We start from the raw sequence: 23,808 nt of genomic DNA on the forward strand, positions 1-23,808 counted from the left end.
GACTTCGCGAACGGCGACTTCTTCCCCTACCTCGGCAACCTCATCCCCGACGACATGGGCGACAACGTCAACGCCGGCGGTGCTACACCCGCTGCATCGTATGTGATTCTATCCTTCTTGTTCGAGATCGTGGTAGAATTCATGTTTCTAGTATGTGCCCTAGATGTGATCTGTTCATCTACTATGCTAGTTCGCATGATTAGTTTAATCTCTGCTATTGCTGTCATGATCTATTTCCTATTTATTCGGATTAAATCTCGTAGTAATTTGCTCATATTTCCAACAATCCAAAAACCTGATTATAGGCAATTTACTCCGAGTGGTTTTGTTGCGCATCTGAAGCCGCCTGCTTTTAAGGGGGAGCAATATAAGAGGTGGTGCACGAGAGCAGTCTACTGATTTCAGACCATGGGCTGCTATGACGCCACCAAGGGCAAGCCTGAGGGCGATCTTCATCCAGCACAGCTGGAAGCTTTTGAGAAGATCGATACCCTCTTTAAAGGCGCTCTTCTGAGTGTTCTTGATGACTCGATTGTGGATTCATATATGTCGTTTGGCAACGGCAAGGACATGTGGGCTGCGCTCGAGGCCATGTTTGGTGCCTCGGACGCCGACAGCGAGTTGTATGTCATGGAGCAATTCTATGACTACAAGATGACTAATGAGCGCCCTGTGTACAGCAGGCTCATGAGATACAGTCGCTCGCAAAAGAACTTGAGTACTTCAAGTGTGTGTTGCCGGACAAATTTGTTGCCGGAGGCATCATTGCCAAGCTTCCACCTTCGTGGAACAATTTTGCTACTTCCCTGAAACACAAGAGACAGGAGTTTTCCATTGCGGATCTCATTGGTACTCTTGATGTTGAAGAGAAGGCGAGAGCAAAGGACACACGTGCTCGAGTTGCTGAGGAAGGTTCTAGTGCCCACATGGTACAGAAGAAGAACTTCTAGCCCAACAAGTTCAAAAACAACAAGAACAAAACTCAGGGCAAAGGCAAGGTTGATACAAAGAACAAGCGATCACATTCTACCAACTTCAAGAAGAATTCTCATAAGAAGGGGAAGGGACTTTGCCATGTCTGCGGTGATCCTAATCACTGGGCTCCGAAGTGTCCTAACCTCTTTGAGGAGCGCGAACATGAGAAGAGCGGCAAGTCCGCTAATGTTGTCATTGGTGATATTGATATGAAGGAATCAGGGCCACTGGGACTTCTCCCGTGCTGATGGGGAACGGATCACATGCCATCGTTCGAGGTGTTGGTACGGTCGATCTGGAGTTTAATTCAGGAAAGACCGTGCGTCTGAAGAACGTTCATCATGTGCCGTCCATCAATAAAAATCTCGTTAGCGGTTCCCGTTTATGTTGAGATGGTTTTAAGTTGGTTTTCGAATCCAATAAATTTGTAATTTCTAAGTATGGACAATTTGTTGGAAAAGGCTATGAGAGCGGAGGCTTGTTCCGCTTGTCTTTGTCAGATATTTGCACTAAAGTTATTAATAATGTTTGCCAAAACAATGAGTCTGATATTTGGCATTCACGACTTTATCACATTAACTTTGGTTGCATGACGCGGCTAGCCAATATGAATTTAATTCGAAAATCTCTACTGTCAAAGGCTCTAAGTGCCAAGTATGTGTGCAAGCTAAGCAACCTCACAAGTTCCATAAGACTGCAGAGGCAAGAGACTTGGCGCCCCTAGAGCGTATACATTCTGATCTTTGTGAGATGAATGGCGTGTTGACAAAAGGTGGAAAGAGATACTTCATGACATTGATTGATGACTCCACTACATATTGTTATGCGCATCTTCTGAAATCAAAAGATGAGGCTTTGACTTTCTTCAAAAACTATAAAGCTGAGGCAGAGAACCAACTTGATCGAAAAATTAAACGGCTTAGGTCCGATCGTGGTGGAGAGTATTTTTCCAATGAATTTGATATGTTTTGTGCGGAACATGGTATAATCCATGAGAGGACGCCTCCCTACTCACCCCAGTCAAATGGGGTAGCCGAAAGAAAGAACCGAACTCTAACTGATATGGTTAGCACCATGTTAGACACTTCGGGTCTATCCAAGGAATGGTGGGGGGAGGCTCTAATGACTGCGTGTCATGTCCAAAACCGAGTTCCCACAAAGCATAAGACCATGACTCCATTTGAAGAATGGGAAAGGAAAAGGTTGAAACTCTCTTACCTATGTACTTGGGGTTGTTTGGCGAATGTCAATATACCAATTCCCAAGAAGCGCAAGCTTGGACCACAAACCGTGGATTGGTTCTTCTGGGCTATGCTTTTCGTAGCATTGGCTATAGACTTTTGATAATAAAATTTGAGGTATCCGACATGCATGTTGGTACGATTATGGAGTCGAATGATGCAACTTTCTTTGAGGACATATTTCCTATGAAGGATATGTCGAGTTCATCAAATTAGGAGATACCTACTCCATCTAGTGAGGAATTCGTTGTAATTCCTGAACCCACCATTGCGATGGAACACGTTGAGAATCCTGTTGAGGGTGACAATGGAACTCCTGTAAGGAGTAAGAGACAGAGGACTGCAAATTCGTTTGGTGATTATTTCATTGCGTACCTCGTGGATGACACACCCAGGACTATTTTAGAAGCCTATGCATCTCCTGATGCTGACTACTGGAAGGAAGCTGTACATAGCGAGATGGATTCCATCTTAGCTAACGATACCTGGGAGATCACTGACCGTCCTTATGGGTGCAAACATGTAGGATGTAAGTGGGTGTTCAAGAAGAAGCTTAGACCTGATGGTACGATTGAAAAGTACAAGGCACTGCTTGTGGCCAAGGGTTATACCCAGTAAGAAGGTGAAGACTTTTTTGATACTTACTCACCCGTGGCTAGACTGACCACAATTCGGGTGCTACTATCACTGGCTGCCTCCAATGGTCTTCTCGTCCATCAAATGGACGTTAAGACAACTTTCCTCAATGGAGAGTTGAAGGAGGAAATTTACATGGATCAGCCAGATGGTTTTGTAGTACCTGGTCAGGAAGGAAAGGTGTGCAAGTTATTAAAGTCTTTATATGGCCTTAAACAAGCTCCTAAAGAGTGGCATGAGAAGTTCGAAAGAACATTAACTGCTGCCGGCTTTGTAGTAAACGACGGCGACAAGTGCGTGTACTATCGCTATGGTGGGGGCGAAGGAGTTATTCTTTGTCTGTATGTCGACGACATATTGATCTTTAGAACCAAACTCGATTTAATCAAGGAGGTTAAGGATTTCTTATCTCGCTATTTTGAGATGAAGGATCTAGGAGTAGCTGATGTTATCTTAAACATCAAGCTGTTGAGAGATGAGAATGGTGGGATCACACTGCTTCAGTCTCACTATGTGGAAAAGGTCTTGAGTCATTTTGGGTATAGCGACTGCACACCTTCTCCAACTCCATATGATGCTAGTGTGTTGCTTCGAAAGAATCGAAGGATTGCTAGAGATCAACTGAGGTATTCTCAGATTATTGGCTTGCTTATGTATTTGGCGAGTGCCACGAGGCCTGACATCTCGTTTGCTGTTAGCAAGCTGAGTTGGTTTGTGTCAAAACCGGGAGATGATCATTGGCATGCGCTTGAGAGAGTTATGCGCTATCTGAAAGGCACCGCGAGCTATGTGATTCACTACACCGGGTATCCAAGGGTACTGGAGGGTTATAGTGACTCAAACTGGATATCTGATGCTGATAAGATTAAGGGTACAGGTGGTTATGTTTTTACACTTGGTGGTGGCGCTGTTTCTTGGAAGTCTTGCAAGCAGACCATCTTAGCGAGGTCAACTATGGAAGCATAACTCACAAAATTAGACACTGCCATTGTTGAAGCAGAGTGGCTTCTTGAGCTCTTGATGGAGTCACCTATGGTTGAAAAACCAATACCCCCTATCCTGATGAACTGTGATAATCAAACTGTGATCGTCAAGATAAACAGTTCTAAGGACAATATGAAGTCCCCAAGGCATGTGAAGAGGAGACAAAAATCTGTCAGAAAATTGAGGAACTCCGGAGTTATTACGTTGGATTATATCCAAACGTCGAAAAATTTGGCAGATCCCTTCACAAAGGGTCTATCACGTAATGTGATAGATAATGCATCGATGGAGATGGGTCTGAGACCCACCGCATGAGTTGTCCATAGTGGTAACCCACTCTAGGTGATCGGAGATCCCGTGAAGTAGAAGTGAGAGACAAGTTGTTGGTCAGCTGGGAGGAGAGTATCTCTATATTACCTATCCCACTCCGTGAAGATGCAATACTCTCCTGATCTGCATGGCAGGTTTATACTTATCTTAATGTGTTCCAAGTGGCTTATTAGGGTAAGCAAAGATGTTGTCCTGCAGAACATCTTCTGAGGAACACACCTATATGAATTTGACTGTTAACGTCGCAGTCAGTGAGAATTGGGTGTTCTCTAATAAATTCATGAAAAGGCACTGGAGTATGACGTATACGCTCCACCCGCGGGGAAGCCTTGCGGCAGCCCAGTATCGGTCAAGAATTTGTGTGAAACTAGTCTCGCAGAAAACTTGTAGTTCAAGGCATAGTCCACTATTCAAGTTGTGATCTACTGTAGCATAAATCTCTAAGTGGAAGTTCAACTTCACAGTCTCCACTAAGCACCGGTATATAAACAATGGAACTAAATGATGAGATGTGCCAATGAGACTTTGTGGGGGATTTTTGGAATTTTGCTAGTAGGCCTTTGGCCCAAAGCCCAACTAAAATTCTGAAATTCTCTTGACCCATTCATGCACACATGTGAGTGGAGTGAGTGAGACTAAAGTTAGTCCCACCCCGGAAGTTGAGAGAGAGTTGCACCTCTTTATAAGGTGAGCTCTTTTACCACTTGTATGAGCATGAGAAGAGGAGACCTACACGCGCGCTCCTCCTCCTCGCCACGCCACGCCTTGTCACGACGCGCCACGGGTTGCGGGATTGAGCCGAGCCGAGGACAGAGCTATGCACGTTGTCTATATTTTTACTGCTCGGGAAAAATTAATGAGTCATTAATCAATAATTAACGGACACATTAAATACTGAACCGTTTCTGATTCTTTTGGGTCGTGACGACTCGGACGTGGGGTTTACTCCCACGACCTACCCGGTCCGCACTATATAGTCAGGCAAACGTCTACCCTAGCCGCCGCCGCTTCGTATGGTTTCTCACCACCGTTCCAGATCATTCCGCCGCCAAGCAAGTCTTATCCATCCCTCCTTTCGGCGTGCACCGGGAGAAGGGACAGCAGGCCTCCGGAACCCCGCCTCTCGTGATCCTGTACGGGAGAGGGGCGATCAGGTTTTTGGGGAGCGCACTCGCGCGACTGCTGGCAGCGACTACTTCGTGAACGACGACTTCTTCCCCGACCTCGGCAACCTCATCCTCGACGACATGGGCGACACCGTCAACGGTGCTACACCCGCTGCACCGTATGTGATTCTATCCTTCTTGTTCGAGATCGTGGTAGAATTCATGTTTCTAGTATGTGTCCTAGATGTGATCTGTTCGTCTACTATGCTAGTTCGCATGATTAGTTTAATCTTTGCTATTGTTGTCATGATCTATTTCCTATTTATTCGGACTAAATCTCATAGTAATTTGCTCATATTTCCAACACAATCGGAGGAGCTGTTTTCTTTTTGCGCGATATATTGAGTTATCAAGAAGAAATCTATTCATGTCTTTGCTTTCGAGATTTGTACATATCTGAATTTTCTTGAGTTTGGTATAGCGTAATTTTGTACTAAAATTTACAGGCTTTTTATACATATAAGAAAGTTCTACAAAAATTTATCCAACACAAGAAAATCAGTGAAGACTTTTAAAATTATACTAGTAAGTATCAAGTGAAGAATATTTCATGATTCAGTTGTATTAGCCAGACATGCTCTGCACACAGTTACTACTCGTTTGCAGCAAAGTTAAACAAAATACAATCAAGCACACTCTAGTACAAGCAAGCAACAGGATGGTTTATAGACTCACTTTTGATAATTCTAAGTTGCCCGATTTTTTTTTAAAGTTCACATAAAATTGCACTCTCAGTTGGGTAGTAGTAGTAAAGTGTAAGTGCAATTTTTAGTCTGTGGTTATACCATCACCTTTTTTCGGATTCCACTATTATAGAGATAACAGAACAACGGGTTGTATCAGTCACTTGTAGACGATGGTAGTTAGATGTGGATACAAAAACTAGAAATGTGACTAGTTTTTTTTTTTTCAAGGATGAGTCAAAGATTGACGCATCAGCAGCATAGATAGAAGGGCCCAAGAGGGCAAAGGAGTAGTTACAAGCCACGGTTACACAACCCCAGAGGTCCACATGCGGATCACTCGCTACTATCCAACCTATCTACCGAACATGGGAGAGAGTCCGATTCCTTAAGCAATCCAGCAGCCCTCCAGTCCCTACCTTCTAACTCGATCCTCCTTAGCACGGCGTCTGCCGAAGGCGAGGCACCATTGAACACGATGTCATTCCTGTGCTTCCGTAGCATCCAGGCCACTAGCGTTACTACCGTCCATGTTTCCTTCCTTAGGTGTTTTTGTGGGTTGATGGACGTCCACCATTTCACTAAGGTCGCGTCTATCGTCGGCATCCAGGAGGGTCTGCCCCAAGCATTGGGGACGCCGGACCATACTTGACGAGCCAACACGCAGCCAAGCAGCAAGTGGTCGATTGATTCCTGCGCCTGATCACAGAAGGGGCAAGCCGAGGGGTGAGGGAGCAGCCTTCTTTCCAATCTATCCGACGTCCAGCACCTATTTCTTGCCGCTAGCCAGACGAAGAAATTGCAGGAATTAGGAGCTCTCGATTTCCAAATCTGGGTGGCACCATCCGCCTCTATCCTGCCGGCGAAGAAAGCCCTGTAAGCCGACTTAACCGAAAACTGCCCCGAGCTCTCCCAAGCCCAGTAGATCCTGTCCTCCGAGCCATGCATGAGAACCACATCTTGCGTCTTGTCCACAAGCACCATGAACTCCCGCAGCGCGTCCGCACACATGTCCGACGAGATGTCGAGCCACCAACCCTTGGTCAGAGCCTGCCGAACAGTTTTCAGCCGGCCAAAACGCCTCACTAAGGCGTAGAGGTTTGGCGTCAGGTCCTCAAGTCTACCATCCCACAGCCACCAATCCGTCCAGAAGCGCACCGACTCGCCATCCCCAATAGTGCATCTCGTCGCAGCCTTGTATAAGCCCAAAGACTCATGCAAAACCTGCATGTTAAACTCGGCCCAGGGTCTAAGGGGATCGGTTCGTTGGAGCCACGGCCATCTGGCGCGCAAAGCAGTATTCATCAACCTCAAGTTGGGCACCCCAAGGCCTCCGAGATCCTTAGGAGCGCATACTCTGTCCCAGGCCACCAAACAATGTCCACCATGCACATCCCGACGCCCCTTCCATAGGAATCCACCACAGATCTTGTTGGCCGCGGTGATCGTCTTTACCGGCAAGTCAATCGCCATCATAGCATGCATTGGCATGGAGGCCAACATAGAGCGCAACAGCCCCAATCTGCCCGCGCGGAAGAGAAGCCTGGCCTGCCAAGCGGGCAAACGGTCGGCCATCCTGTCTACCATGTACTGTAGCTGCGCCGCCGAGACCTTACGCAAGGAAAGCGGCAGCCCGAGATATCTGCAGGGCCAGTCCATGACCTGACACTCCAGCTCGGCGGCAATCAGCTGAACTTGCTCCTCTGAGCATCTAATGGGGTGGGCCGAGCTTTTGATCAGATTCGTGCGCAAGCCAGACGCCGACCCGAAATCATGAAGCAGCATCGAGCAAGCCCTAAGGCTTAGCAGGTCCGGTTTGATGAATGTGACCACGTCATCAGCGTATATAGAGGTGCGTTGCCGGAAACCTGCGGCCGCCAGGGGCTGCAGCACCCCTTCCCTCGTGGCCGAGCCTAGCAGATGGTGAAGAACCTCCATGACAAGGACAAATAAGAGCGGCGAAACCGGGTCACCTTGCCGCAGGCCCTATCGATTGAAGATGACCTCCCCGGGTACGCCGTTCAGCAAAACCCTAGTAGATAAGGAGGCGAGCAGGCCAGCTATCCACGAGATCCACTTGGCCCCGAAGCCCATGTGTCGCAGCACATCCAACAGGAAAGCCCAGTCCACCGTGTCGAAGGCCTTGGTAATGTCGAGCTTGAGCATCACCGCTTCTTTCTTAGACGCATGCAATTTCCTGGCCATCCCTTGCACCAACATAAAGTTGTCGTGCAACCAACGTCCTCTGATGAAAGCGCTCTGGTGAGGTCCTACCAGACCCGGCATCTCATTGGCGAGCCGTGTCGCCAACACCTTGGCCGCCAGCTTAGGGAAACTATGAATCAAGCTGATCGGCCGAAACTCACGAACCTCCAAGGCGGCGGGGTGCTTGGGAAGTAATGTGATGAACGCCTGATTGATGGAAGTAAGCCCACGGAAGTCCAATCTTTGAAGCGAAGCAAACGCCTCCATCACATCCTCTCTGATGATCGACCAGCAAGTCACGTAAAATCTGGCCGGGAACCCGTCGGGCCCCGGTGCCTTGTCCAGCCCTTGCGCGCGTACTGCCGCCAGCACCTCCTCCTCAGTAAAATCACAGTCAAGGCTGGCGAGATCCTTGCGAGGAACACCTATTGCCTCGAGATCCAGCGTGTACTCACGGCCGGTGGATTCCCCAAGCAGCTGGGCGAAGAAGGAGTCTATAGCACCCGCCATGGTCTCGTGGTTAGTCGACATCGCGCCGTCCACCTTGAGCTTGGAGATATAGTTTTTGCGGCGCCTGTGACTAGCGTGAGCATGAAAGAACTTGGTGCACGCGTCACCCTCTCTGAGCCGAAGAAGCCTGGCACGCTGCCTGGCAATCGTACGCTCCAGCGAGGCTAGCCCAAGCAGCTTGCGCTTGAGTAGTCTCCTGAGATCCATCTCTGCCGGAGACAGGGCCCTCCCCTCCATGGCAATATCCAAGCGCAAAACGACCTCGTTTGCGATGCTAATCTGTTGCTTGACGGTACCCACATATTTATTGCTCCACCTGGCAAGATGCTTTGCCGTGGCCCTGAGTTTAGCCGCCAGCCTTTTGAACGGGTTCCGGATCCCCGACTGACTACTCCAAGCTGCCTGAACCACCTCATGGAACCCATCCACCTTAGTCCAGAAAGACTCGAAGTGAAACCTTCTGGCCCGCATCAGTTTAGCTTCCAGAACGAGGTGCAAAGGGCAATGATCTGATACGTTCGTGCTGAGTGCGGATAGGAACGAGGCAGGGTACAACGCCTCCCAATCCACAGAAACGAGGACTCGATCTAGCTTCGTGAGTGTTGCCTCCTCCCTCTCGTTCGACCAAGTATACCTCCTGCCATTGAGGTAGAGCTCGTGCAAGTCGAGGTCTGATATGCACCTTCTAAACCGTCCCCATCCGTTTGTTGCACCGATCGTTGCTTTTATCAGACAAGTCCGCGATCAAGTTGAAATCACCGGCGACCAACCAGGGACCTGCATGTAAATCTCAAATGTCGCGGAGCTCCTGCATGAAAGCCACCTTATCCCCATCCTCCTGTGGGCCGTAAACCCCTGTGAACCACCATCCCACCGAGCCGTGGAATTGCACCCACGCTGTCACCGTGTTCGCCGTGATGTGAGGATTGGACAGCTGCGCGTATATAGACTTGCATGCTAGAATAATACCGCCGCGGGTGCCAAGGGCCGGCGCACAAAAGAACTGGTCGAATTCCGGCCCTAGGCAGTGCCGCACAAGCTGCGGGTCCATGTTTTGTATCTTCGTCTCCTGGAGACATACCACACTCGCGCCCGAGCCAAATATAGCATTGTTGATAGAATTACGTCTGGCGGGATTGTTTAAACCGCGCACGTTCCACACAACCACCGTATGGTTCGGGTCTGCCATAAAAAAGACCTACGGGCATCCACCAGCCGAGCAGCATCTAAAGTGCTACCCCGTCCGCGTCTCTACCAAGCGGCAGCACGTCAGCCTGCCAACCGAAAAGCCCGACGATGGCCGCAATGTGAGCCTGTTGGAGCGGCTTTGAGAAAAGCTCCATGTACGCTTGCATGGCCTCGTCACCGATAACCTCGCCTTCGCGCGCGATCCCAAGCTGCACCATGAGCGTGCGCTGTTGAGCCTTCACCGATGCACCACCAGTCAGCCTCACGTTGATCCGCAGGCTACGGCGAACCGTAGATGGCGGGGTCCTGCGCTTCCTCTTCTGCCTTGTGGACCGAGGCCTAGGCAGGACCGGCGTCACCTTCTTCACGTACTTCTTCCTGAACCTTGACAGAGGGCAGTTGATCGAACGTGTCGAGGAGTGCGCACTGCTTCCTACCGATCCCGAGAGGCTGACGACAAAGGTGTCCGTCGCCCCCACCTAGTTTAAGAAAAAACAACTACAAATAGAGAGCCCGTCATTTATCACTTGGAGCAATCTTACAATGACCTTGTGTTTATTTAAAGAAGATATTTTAAGAAATGAAAAACGAACAAGTATTCTCGTAAAAGGAGAAGTTTCTTAGTCAACCGAATAATATCATGAACGCTAATTATTTATCTACCGGTTAATCATATATTTGCATATTTATGGGTGACTTCAGATTCAGAGATTAGAATGTGAACATGTCAATACCTAAAGTTGCGTAAAAAACGTATTTGTACAATTGTAGTGGTGATATGCAACTCGAGCAATTGAGAAATAGTTCTTGCACTGAAACAATAAAGAAATAGCAAATCCAAACCGACTTGATTTCTAAGTCGTATACTTATCGGACAAGAAATCATTCACTTGTCTGCTAAGACATAAAAATAAAACGGCAAAAGGAAGCCGCGCCCCTGCAAGGAAACGGACCGGACCGGACCGAATTTTGGAGGACCAAGAAATCATTCACTTGTCTGCCAAGAAATCATTCACCTTTCTCTTCTCAACACACCCCTTAAAGTGGTACAGAGAACCCACTATATAAAAAGGTCCAACTCTTCTGCAACTTTCGGGGTAGGACTAAACTTTAGCACCACCCCTTGTCATTTTACACATGAGCTCATTTGAGATTTTAGATTTTGTTACCTGGCCCATTAATTCTAACAAGTAGAACCATGCGAGGCAAAATTCGTTCACTTTTCAGGCCCAGGCTAGGCAGAGAGCCCAGGTCACGAACCAAACAGGCCCTGTGTCCCACCAGCTACGCGCATCTGTAAGCACCGGGACAGGAAGTCAGGAAGGGCAAGTTTTCAGTAAGTTCGGCTTATAGGCTTCTAGTCACAACAAAAGTGCAGAGGGAAGCTTGGCTAGACGGAAGGGGTAGCTCGTCATCCAACTCTAGAGAAGAGGAAGCTTGGACCCGTTTGTGGTAGCTGAAAGTTCCATCAAAGGTCCGAGTGTTCTTGTGGCGCCTCGCACGACACTCCATACCAACTACGGACGTTTTACATAGACAGAATATGGCAACCCAGAGTGCCTGTCCGCTGTGTGGATGCGAAGATTCGTGGAGACATGCTCTATTGTCATGCACTACGTCGAGATGTATATGGGCTTTGACGGAAGAAACTCTTGTTACAAAGATGACGGAACATGTGGAACCAAGTGCAAAAAATTGGCTGTTTGAACTTCATGAGGCACTGGACCATGAGAGTTTCACGAGATTGGTCGTCACTCTGTGGGCTGTGTGGTATGCAAGACGCAAGGCAATTTATGAATCCTTATTCCAAAATCCACACCAAATAATATCCTTTGTAGACTCTTATCTTCAGGAGCTACAACAGATTCCCACTTGTAAACCAAGAGTGCAAGTAACTGCTGTACCAGGGCAGCAACGCCGATGGATCCCACCTCCGGATGGTGTTGTCAAGATCAATGTGGATGGTGCTTTAGCAAGGAACAGTAGAGTGGGAGTAGCGGCTGCAGTCTGTCGAGATTCGAATGTCATTTTTCTTGGCTCGTCAGCAGTTGTCTTTCAAGGAGTCAGAGACCCTATGATACTGGAGACATACGCTTGTCGGGAGGCTCTATCATTGGCGGAGGACCTGTACGAGCAGAATATGATGGTAGCCTCAGATTGTCAAGGTGTGGTGCAAGATATCAACGAAGGGACGAGAGGTCCCAATGCGGCCGTCATACATGAAATAATAGACCGCAAAGCTAGTTTCTCTTCTTGCTTGTTTGTTTTTGAGCGACGGAATTTTAATTTCGAGGCTCATAATCTCGCTAAATTCGCATGTAATTTAGATATAGATAGGCATATTTGGTTGGGCAGTCCTCATGACCCAAACCGTGTACCTATGAACATTGTTCTGAATCAATAAAGTGAGCGAGATTTCTCAAAAAAAAAAAAAAATCTGTAAGCACCGGGAGCCCCTCCTCTAGGTGTCAGGTTATATGTGGTTTGATCTTCTGTGCTCTGGGTCTTCTTTATGTGGCAATACGTCGATTAGTAGCGGTTCAACAACTTGGCATGCAAGGGGTGTATTGGCTCAAAGATTAGGTTCTTGCTCATCAAAACTTTCCATGCGAGCTCAACTTGTGAAGGTTCCGCCTTGTTTAGTTTTTTACCCGAGTCATGGTGAAATACCGAGACACAGAAGGTGAAGCTAAAAGATGGAGACATCAGAAAATCTTCACATAATCTTTTGTCGGCCATTTTTTATGTCAGTTTGTTTGATCTGGTATACTTTGTTCAATAAATTAAGAAAGTCAGACCTCTCAGCTTTTATTTTAAGTCCTGCCTACCGGCTAGGCGGCTACCACATACTAGTTTATTTTGTTCAAAATAACCCAAATGAGCTCATTGTATTGGGTTATTTTGTTCCTCTCGGCTGCCCATTCACTGTATTCTCCTCCATTGACCATCGTCGCTCCAACTGCTTCTGCCGGATCTGATGGAGGCCGCCTCCGCGATTGCATGGCTGGTGCAAACCATCCTTGCAACCCTCCTAATCGACAAGCTGGGCGAGTGGATTCGCCAAGTCGGGCTTGTTAGAATATAGAGTTGTAATCTCAACCTCCTTCCTTTTCTTGTATTCTACCCAAACTCCTTCTGTCATAACCTTGTACGTCAAGCCAGGCTTCGGCCACGCATCAATATAAACTACCACGCGGCTCCCTCGATGGAGTAGGAACGCTTCATATCTTTCATGGTAATCAGAGCCACCTCTTCTCATACATCTAGCCACAATCCAAAACCCTAGAAACCACACATCATCGTCTCCATGGCTTCCTCCGCCGGCGTCTCCCTCAACCTTGGATCACCGCCGTCTGAGAAGCTCGCAAGAGGTAATTTCATTCTCTGGAAGACGCAGGTCCTCCCAGCCCTGCGAGGTGCGCAGGTGATGGGGCTCCTGGACAACACCGATGCCGCTCCACCCAAGATGGTGGAGATCACGAAGGCAGACAAGACCACGGCCCTAGAGCCGAATCCCCTATACGGACCCTGGATCGCCAAAGATCAGCAGGTTCTATCATACCTTCTCAATTCCATGTCTCCAGAAATTCTTGCACAAGTTGTTGGGAAAGATTCCACCTTTGAGCTCTGGACGACGGTGACAAATCTCTTCGCCTCACAATCTCAGTCTCGGATTACTAATCTGAGAATCGCCATCACCAATACCAAGAAGGGCTCGATGTCAAGCTCGGCGTATATGGCGAAGATGAAAAGTCTTGGGGATGAACTAGCTGCTGCAGGTCGTCCCGTATCTGATCCGGAGATGGTGGACTATATTCTGGCCGGACTGGACCGCGACTACGACCCCGTGGTGGCGGCGATCGGCGCTGTCAAAAACATCATCACAGCCGACGATCTTTTTGCCCAGATTGCTGCCTTTGATCAAAGGATGGAGATGCTAGGCGACTCATCTCCAGGCGGGTTCTATTCATCCGCTAATGCGGTCTACAGAGGCCGTGGCCAGTCCCGTGGCAGATCTCGCGGGCGTGGAGGAAGAGGCCGTGGCCGTGGTGATCGTGGTGACCGCGGTGACCGACAGTCGTCTTCCTCCAATGGAGGCAGCGGATTCAGAGGCCGTCCTCGACAGCAACAGCGACAGCAGGCTCGTGAGCAACAGCATGACTATCCAGAATGTCAGATATGCTACAGACACCATCCAGGAGGTGCACGAGTTTGCTGGTGGCGTTATGAAGAAAACGACCAGGAAGAAAAGCAAGCGCATGCAGCCTCCTATGGCGTGGACACCAACTGGTACGCCGACAGTGCAGCAACAAACCACATCACAGGTGAACTTGACAAGTTGACGATGCGGGAGAAGTACAATGGAGGCGACCAAATTCGCACGGCAAGCGGTTCTGGTATGGATATCACACACATTGGCAGTTCAATTGTTAAAACCCCCATGAAAAATTTACACTTGACCAATGTCTTGCATGTTCCTCAAACCTCTAAAAATCTTGTTTCCGTTCATCGATTCACTCTTGATAACAATGTTCTTATTGAGTTCTATCCTTATTTTTTCTTGGTTAAGGACTTGAAAACAAGGAGAGTCATTCTTAGAGGACGGTGCGTGGGAGGACTCTACCCACTCATATCATCATCATCATCATCATCTTCATGGTCCAATAAACAAGCAAATATTGTCACCAAGCTATCTACATCAAGGTGGCATAGTCGTTTAGGTCATCCATCTTCAGTCATAGTTAGATATGTTCTTAGCAAAAATAAACTCTCTTATGAGCCTAGTAGTGAGTTAGTTTGTGATCCGTGTCAACAAGCAAAAAGTCATCAATTACCTTACCCAATTTCTACTAGTGTGTCTACTGCCCCTTTACAACTTATCTTTTCAGATGTATGGGGGCCAGCTCCTATTTCAGTTGGTAGATTTTCCTATTATGTAAGTTTTATTGATGACTATAGTAAATTTACTTGGATTTATCTGTTGAAAAAGCGATCTGATGTATTCCAAGTTTTCCTCAATTTCCAAAATCTTGTTGAACGCAAACTGAACTCTAAAATCATTGCTATGCAAAGTGACTGGGGTGGTGAGTATGAAAAACTAAATTCTTTCTTTCAAAAGCTTGGCATATCACACCATGTATCTTGTCCTCATGCTCACCAACAAAATGGATCCGCTGAAAGAAAGCACCGTCACATAGTTGATATGGGGCTTGCCTTGTTAGCAAATGCTTCCATGCCGCTTAAATTTTGGGATGAAGCATTCTTAACTGCTACATATCTCATCAACTTGCTTCCAAGTAAAGTTATCAAATTTGAAACACCCATTACACGACTTCTTGGTGTCACACCCAACTATACATCTCTTCGTATTTTTGGTTGTGCCTGTTGGCCCAATCTTAGGCCTTACAACACACGCAAACTCGCTTTCCGCTCAAAACGGTGTGTCTTTTTAGGCTATAGCCCCATGCATAAAGGGGTTAAGTGCCTTGATGTTCCTACTGGTCGGGTGTATATATCCAGAGATGTTGTATTTGATGAGTTCGTGTTTCCCTTTGCATCCCTTCATCCTAATGCTGGTGCACTTCTCCACAAAGAAATTCTTCTTCTTCCTTCACATCTTCGGTCTTTTGATCATGGGGACGACAACAATTGTACTAACCAATGTGATGATATTCCTGCTGGTACTAGTCTTTCTCTTATGCCTGTGCAGATCCCTGGAGAAAACGGTGCTCAAAATGACCAAGATCTCGAAAATATGGCTGGTTTTGATCCTATATTTCATGCTGAGGAAGGAGACGAAGCTGGCACAGATGACGAAGAAGATCTGGCGGCGCCTGCCACCCCTGCACGCGCGCAGATCTCGGATCACGCGACCGCATCCGCCTCGGATCAAGCCCCTGATGGCTCCAGTCCTGGATCCAGGGCGGGCCACTCCCGTGCTGCCGCGCCAGCGTCAGACGGGACCAGCGGCGGGACCAGATCCTCTCCGCATCACGCGCGCCTCTAGTCGTGGTCGGGTGGCGGATCCTCTGCGCCAGTGCCTGCAGGAGGGGCAGCCACACCAGAAGCCATAGGATCCCCTGCGCATATGACGACAAATCAGTCCACTGCATCAGCAGATTCTCCTGGATCTTCTGTGGCAAGTATACTAGCGGTGCAGCGAGAGGTTTCTTCACGTGTTATGACCCGGCTACAGAAAGGTATACGGAATCCTAAAATTAGGAAAGATGGAACTATACCATATGGAATGTTGTGTATTTCAGGAGAACCAACATCGTTGAAGAATGCACTTGATGATCCTAAATGGAAAAAGGCAATGGATGAGGAGTATTCTGCGCTCATGAGGAATAAGACTTGGCATCTTGTACCAAATCAGAGAGGTAAAAATATTATTGATTGCAAATGGGTGTATAGAATTAAGAAGAAGGCAGATGGCTCCATTGACAGATATAAGGCACGTCTAGTTGCAAAGGGCTTTAAGCAACGTTATGGCATTGACTATGAGGACACCTTTAGTCCCGTTGTGAAAGCTGCAACTATCAGACTTGTGTTAGCCATTGCTGTATCCAGAGGATGGAGTTTAAGGCAGCTAGATGTACAGAATGCGTTTCTGCACGGTGTTCTGGAAGAGGAAGTGTTTATGAGACAACCACCTGGGTATGAGAGTAAGAAATTGCCACAGTATGTCTGCAAGCTTGATAAAGCACTCTATGGTCTAAAGCAAGCACCCAGAGCATGGTATTCCAGATTGAGCTCACAGTTAAAATATCTTGGCTTTGTTGCTTCCAAGGCTGACACATCCTTGTTTATTTATAACAAGGCAGGAGTAGTCATTTTTGTGCTTATATATGTTGATGATATCATAGTTGCAATTTCTTCACAAAATGCTACTAATGCTCTTTTGCATGATTTGAGCTCAGAGTTTGCCTTGAAGGACCTAGGTGATTTGCATTTCTTCTTGGGTATTGAAGTCAAGAAAACTCAAGATGGTATTGTATTAAATCAGGAAAAATATATTCTTGAGCTTCTGTCTCGCATGGGGATGAAAAATTGCAAGCCAATGTCTACACCTTTATCCTCCTCAAAAAGTCTCTCAGCATATGAGGGTGAGCCACTTCAAGAGGAGGAGAGTACAAGGTATAGGAGTACTGTGGGAGCACTACAATATTTAACTCTCACACGTCCAGATATCTCATTTGCTGTCAACAAGGTTTGTCAATATCTTCATGCACCTACTTCTGCACATTGGTCAGCTGTCAAGAGGATTGTGAGATATGTGAAACATACTATGGGAATAGGACTTCATTTCAAACGGTCTAATTCTTCTCTTGTGAGTGCATTCTCTGATGCTGACTGGGCAGGATGTAGTGATGACAGAAGATCAACTGGAGGTTTTGCAGTGTTTTTTGGATCTAATCTTATCTCCTGGAGTGCTAGAAAGCAAGCTACTGTGTCACGCTCAAGTACAAAAGCTGAATACAAGTCTTTGGCTAATGCAACTGCTGAGATCATTTGGGTTGAATCATTTCTTGAGGAATTGGGAATCAAGAAGAATCGTATCTCATGTTTATGGTGTGATAATTTGGGAGCAACATATCTGTCTGCAAATCCAGTGTTTCATGCCAGGACAAAGCACATAGAAATTGATTTTCACTTTGTACGAGAAAGGGTTGCGGCAAGGAAACTTGAGATTCGATTTATTCCTTCTAAGGATCAAGTGGCTGACGGTTTTACAAAAGCACTACCAGCAAGACCATTTGAAGAATTCAAGAGTAATCTTAACTTAGGTTAGTTGAGATTAAGGGAGGGTGTTAGAATATAGAGTTGTAATCTCAACCTCCTTCCTTCTCTTGTATTCTACCCAAACTCCTTCTGTCATAACCTTGTACGTTAAGCCAGGCTTCGGCCACGCATCAATATAAACTACCACGCGGCTTCCTCGATGGAGTAGGAACGCTTCATATCTTTCAGGGCTTGCCGATGGCATTGAAGAGCTCCAGTCGGAGGTGGAGAGAGTCGAGATGGTGCCATGGTGGTGGCTGCTGTGAGGGGGAGGGTGGCCGAGAACAAGCCGCTGGCCAGATCCCTCGCTCGTGTCAAGGAGCTGCTCTATGAAGCTGACGACGTGGTGGACAAGCTCGACCAGTACAGGCTCCAACAGCAGGTCCAAGCTGACCCAAGTGTGCTAGCTCCTTTCAACAATGCTGTCCAAAGAGGTATGGTGCATTTATTATACTGCCTTCAAGTGCATCATCTTGCGTCATTTTTCCTTTTGATCTTACCTGATCAAGGACGGCCCTGCTTTGCTGGTCCATGTTTTCCTTTGGGACAGTTACATGGGACGACCCTGAAGTTATGCATGTAGCTGAGCAAGTCGATGACATGTCAAGGGCCGCTGCTGATACAGAGAATAACAGCGTTCGTAGATTACGGTCTGTGGTATGGAAACACTTTGAGATCACAGGAAAGGTTAACGGAAAACCTAAAGCAGAATGTAGACACTGTAGGAAAGAGTTCAATTGCGATACCAAGACAAACGGGACATCATCTATGAAAAAACATTTGGAGAAATTGCATCCCATGAATTGTACCAAGGAACTTTCTGGAGCACATCTGCCAAACCCTTCAAGGTACCTAGTATACCTTCCATGAGCACATTTTAAGAAATGTTTTACATACATCTCGAGGAATCTTTTTGATTGTGGTCCTAATAGTCAACCCACCTTTTTCTCACTGCAGCACCAGTGAGTATATTGTTATTGGCAGCTCATCCATGAGAAATGAAAAGAAACGACGGTCGCGGGCATGGGATCTTTTTGATATCATTGAAGAAGAAAATAGAGGGCCTGTTGCAAGATGTAAATACTGTCCCACTGAGATCAAGTGTGGAACCAAGAACGGAACGTCAAGCATGCTCGCCCATAACAGGAATTGTAAGAGGAAACCTGGACCATTTAAGCAGCCGCCAAACTCATCAAGGTAGCTAGAGAATCTAAACCTTTCGTTAATCATTTCTAGAAGTCGTCTAAGAGTGCCACTGTGGTTCTAATAGCTAAGTTCCTGTATTTTTTCTCTTGCAGCACAGGTGATGCTATGGGAGATGCCACACCAATCCTAATTGGTCACTCATCTACCAGAAAAGCTAGAGTGGATGAGTCCATACAAATCACTACAACTAACACAGTCACCCTTTGGGACAAGGCCGAATTATCCAATTGAATACAAAAAATAGCAAGTCAGTTAAAGTACATCAGAGCGGAAGTTAGTGAGGTTCTCAAGCTACCTGGATTGAACTCTACTTCAAGTTCAGACCACCACCGGAGTACAACCTTAGATCACCACCTAAGAACATCAAGTCTTGTTCCAAGGGAAGTGTATGGGAGAGTTGAAGAAAATAATTGCATCATGAAATTGATAATAGAAGATAGATCAGACAATGTAACTATTGTGCCTATTGTAGGCACTGCGGGTGTTGGAAAGACGGCTCTCGCTCAACTTGTATACAATGATCCTCGCGTGGAAAGGCAATTTCACCATAGGATATGGATTTGGGTGTCTAGCAGCTTTGATGAAATGAGGCTCACAAAGGAGATGTTGAGCTTTGTTTCTCAAGAAAGGCATGAAGAAATAGACTGTTTTGTCAAGCTTCAGGAGATCTTGAAAAGTCATGTCAAATCAAAGAGGGTTTTACTTATTTTAGATGATGTCTGGGATGACAAGAACGAGTGCAGATGGGACCAACTATTGGCCCCTTTTAAGGTTGGGGGTGCGAATGGTAATGTGATTCTTGTGACAACCAGAAAATTGTCTGTTGCAAAAATGATTGGAACAACAGAGGCAATTAAGTTAGGTGCATTGGAAAATGACGACTTCTGGTTATTGTTCAAATCATGTGCATTTGGTAATAGAAACTATGAATGTCTTGGAAATCTTAGCACAATTGGACAACAAATAGCAGAGAAGTTAAAGGGCAACCCGTTAGCAGCAGTAACTGCAGGAACACTACTAAGAGACCATCATATTGTTGATCATTGGAGTAACGTTCTCAAGAAGGAGAACTGGAAATCGTTGAGACTCATTGCAGGCATCATGCCTGCTTTGAAGATTAGCTATGATGAGTTGCCGTGCCATTTACAACAATGCTTATCATATTGTTCTATATATCCTTACAAATATCAGTTTCGTGGTAGTGATTTGGTCTATATTTGGATTTCTCAGGGATTTGTGAATTGCACCAACTTAAGTAAGAGAATGGAGGTGATAGGATGGGAATATCTGGCTGATTTAACAAACATGGGCTTCTTTCAGAAAGTTGAAATAGAAGAGGTGTCTTCATTAAGTCAATCAAATTGTGTAACATGCTATGTCATATGCGATCTTATGTATGATTTGCTTAAGGTGGTCTCAAGAACTGAGTGTGCAACTATAGATGGTCTAGAGTGCAATAAGATATTGTCAACTGTGCGCCATTTGTCAATAGTAACTGATTCTATATACAACAAAGATTTGCATGGGCATATCCCTCGTAATGAGAAATTTGAGCAAAAATTGCAAACGACAGTTCCATGTGTGAGAAATTTGAGGACACTGATACTAATTGGGCAGTATGACCATATATTCTTCCAATTGTTCAGACATATATTCCAAAATGCTCATAATTTACGCCTACTACAAATGTCCGCAACATCCGCAAAGATTAATTCCTTCTTGCATTGTTTGGTAAATACTGCACATATTCGTTATTTAAAGTTTAAGACTGATGAGAAGGATGGGGCTCTCCATGGAACTTTCAGTAGGTTTTCCCATATTCAAGTATTGGATGTTGGCTCATACACTGGCCCTATTGTACCTAATGGTATTAATAATCTTGCTAGCCTGCGACATCTTGTTGCAGAAAAGGAAGTATGCTCTTCTATTGCTAGTATAGGTAACATGACATCTCTTCAGGAGCTACATGATTTTCAGGTTCAAATGTCTAATGGCTTTCAGATAACACAACTCAGATCCATGAACGAGCTTATTCAACTTGGGGTGTCTCAACTAGATAATGTTAAAACTTGGGAGGAGGCTTATGAGGCAGGACTAAGAAACAAAGAACACTTAGAAGAGCTTCACTTGTCCTGGAAGGATAACTTGTTAGAGAATGAATATGTCAGCGACACTAGATCAGCATCTTCTGTCAACACGGCAAGGGAAGTGCTGGAGGGTCTTGAACCACACATGGATTTAAAGCATCTGCGTATATCTGGGTATAATGGTATTACTTCGCCAACTTGGCTTGCCAACAATATCTCAGTTACCTCATTGCAAACGCTTCATCTTGATGATTGTGGAGCATGGAGAATACCTCCATCTCTAGAAAGTCTTCCATTTCTAACAAAGCTGAAGTTGAGCAGCCTGTTGGAAGTACTAGAAGTGTTAGTTCCTTCACTTGAGGAGCTAGTTTTAATTAAAATGCCAAAGTTAGTGAGATGCTCAAGCACTTCTATGGAGGGTCTAAGCTCTAGCTTAAGGGTGTTGCAGATCAAGAATTGCCAAGCACTGAAGGCATTTGATCTGCTAAAGAACAACGATAAATTCGAATCCAAGCAGTGGTCATGGTTGCCTGGTCTTAAAAAGTTAATTTTGTGTGATTGCCCTCAACTGGAAGTCTGGAAGCCTCTTCCACCTTCAAACACCTTTTCTGAGTTACTCATCAGTGGAGTTTCAATACTTCCGGGTATGAAGGGATCATCCAGTGAAAATTTACGTATTGGGCACATTAATGAGTCTGTTAGCCATGATATTGATTCTGATGAGTTGAGGATACTGGATGGCAAAATTTTCGCATTTCATAATCTGAGAAACCTCAGATCGATGTCAATTTGTTGTTGCCGAAACCTAACATCTATTTCACTTGAAGGTTTTAGTTATCTCATCTTTTTGAAGTACTTGGAAATAAAAGAGTGCGAAAAACTATTTTCTTCAGATGTGATGCAAGAGCACACCCATGAAGACGTGACAGCTGCGAATTGCATGGCCTTCCCATCTCTTGAAAGTCTCAGTATCAAGTCATGTGGAATAGCAGGGAAGTGGCTAACTCTGATGCTGCAACATGCTCCGGCCCTAGAGGGATTGTGTTTAAAGGCTTGCCTGCATATAACAACAGTACTGTTACTGACGGAAGAGGAACAGAACAGTCTATCAAGTCTTATCTCAGCTAGGGAGGACTCGTCAGGAAATCAAGATGCCACAAGGGGTGGAGACGGACTCTTGCACATTCCATCAAATCTCAGCTCCTCTCTTAAGAAGATAACAATTTTGAATTGCCCCCGTCTAACATTTAACGGGGGCAACGCTTCTCTCGATTTACCTCCCTCGAGGTGCTAAACATTTGGGGATGCCCCAAGCTCCTCTCGTCTTTGGTGCATAAAGATGGAAGTGATGACCCGGCGAATGGAAGATGGCTCCTCCCGAAATTGCTTCAGGAACTTGACATTGGTAACTACTCCCAAGGATTGCTGCAACCCTACTTTCCTAGAGATATTACCAGCCTTAAAAAGTTAGAGGTATGGAGCAGCCCAGGTTTGAAATCTCTGCAGCTGCACTCATGCACTGCACTGGAAGAATTGATAATTCGAGAATGTGAATCGATCACCGAACTAGAGGGCTTGGAATCCCTTCACAGCCTCAGGCATTTGATAGTATACGGATGCCCTGGCTTTTCTGCATATTTGGAGGGCTTTTCATGGCCAAGCTATGGGCTATGCTCTCGGTTGGAAACCCTTAAGATTGATGACCCATATGTACTTACCTCGTCATTCTTCAAGCACCTTACCTCCCTGCAACGCTTAAAACTTAAATATTTGGAGGAAGTGATGAGACTAACCGATGAGCAAGAGCGAGCGCTTGTGCTCCTCAAGTTCCTGCAAGAGCTCCAGTTTTCTTATTGTCCTGATCTCGTAGATCTTCCTGCGGGGCTGCACACCCTTCCTTCCCTCAAGAAGTTGAAGATAGGCACTTGTCGGCGCGTCTCAAGGCTGCCGGAAACAGGCCTCCCACTTTCGCTGGAAGAACTGGAAATCGATTATTACAGAGAGGAGCTGGCTGATCAATGCAGGGGTCTAACAACGAGCAAGTTACATGTCAAAATTGGCCGATATTCTGTGTATTAATTACTGGACGCTATGTTAGGAACATGTTTCTATACAGACGACACATATTGCTGGCTTGCTTTTGAGGAGCTGCCATATACCCTCATGAATGTGCAGTGTGCTCATTCCAGATCGAGCTGTCTCTGAAGGCATTTAATCTGTTCAACATACATCTTGTGACTGGTAAGCCAGTATGTTCTGCTGTTTATTATTCATCTCGTCGTGTCAACCAAGAAAGATGATTAATTTTCTTTTCTATGACTGCAGAGAGAACCATGAGATAAATCCCAAGATGTGTTATGTTGTTTGTTGCACAAGTTGGTTTAGTCCGGAATTTCCTTGCTAAACCAAGCACATATCGTCTGCAGCTACAATAATGCACTTTGAATACTGGATATACTAGCTCTCGTCTGATAGAAGGATATGTTGGGGTACTCTTTAAATTCATGTGTTCATCAGTCAGAAGTCAGGACGGCATCAGTAGACATTCTTTAAGTTTGATAAAGTCTATAGATCGGCAATAGGAAACCAAGTTAGTTTCATCATAAAATATATGTTCATGCTACATATATTTGATGTTTTAGATATTAAAAACAAGGTTAGCGAAAAATCGACCCCCGCGTCGCCTTTGCTCTGGCGACACGGGGGAGCCCCCACCAGCGCCGCCACCTCTCCCCTCCTCCCCCACCCCTCGTCTCGCCGCCGCCTGAGGAGCCCGCCGTCAAAGCCCGGGCAGGCTCCAGGGAGGGTGGCGGCG

At 46.2% G+C, this 23,808-nt stretch overlaps 1 pseudogene; it reads left to right on the forward strand.

The window, feature by feature from the left end:
• Positions 1–12,895: 12,895 nt before the first annotated feature.
• On the forward strand, positions 12,896–23,072 carry LOC119361178 (annotated as a pseudogene).
• Positions 23,073–23,808: the final 736 nt, after the last annotated feature.

Source organism: Triticum dicoccoides, chromosome 2B (genome assembly GCF_002162155.2).
Source record: "Triticum dicoccoides isolate Atlit2015 ecotype Zavitan chromosome 2B, WEW_v2.0, whole genome shotgun sequence".
NCBI classification, from domain to species: domain Eukaryota; kingdom Viridiplantae; phylum Streptophyta; class Magnoliopsida; order Poales; family Poaceae; genus Triticum; species Triticum dicoccoides.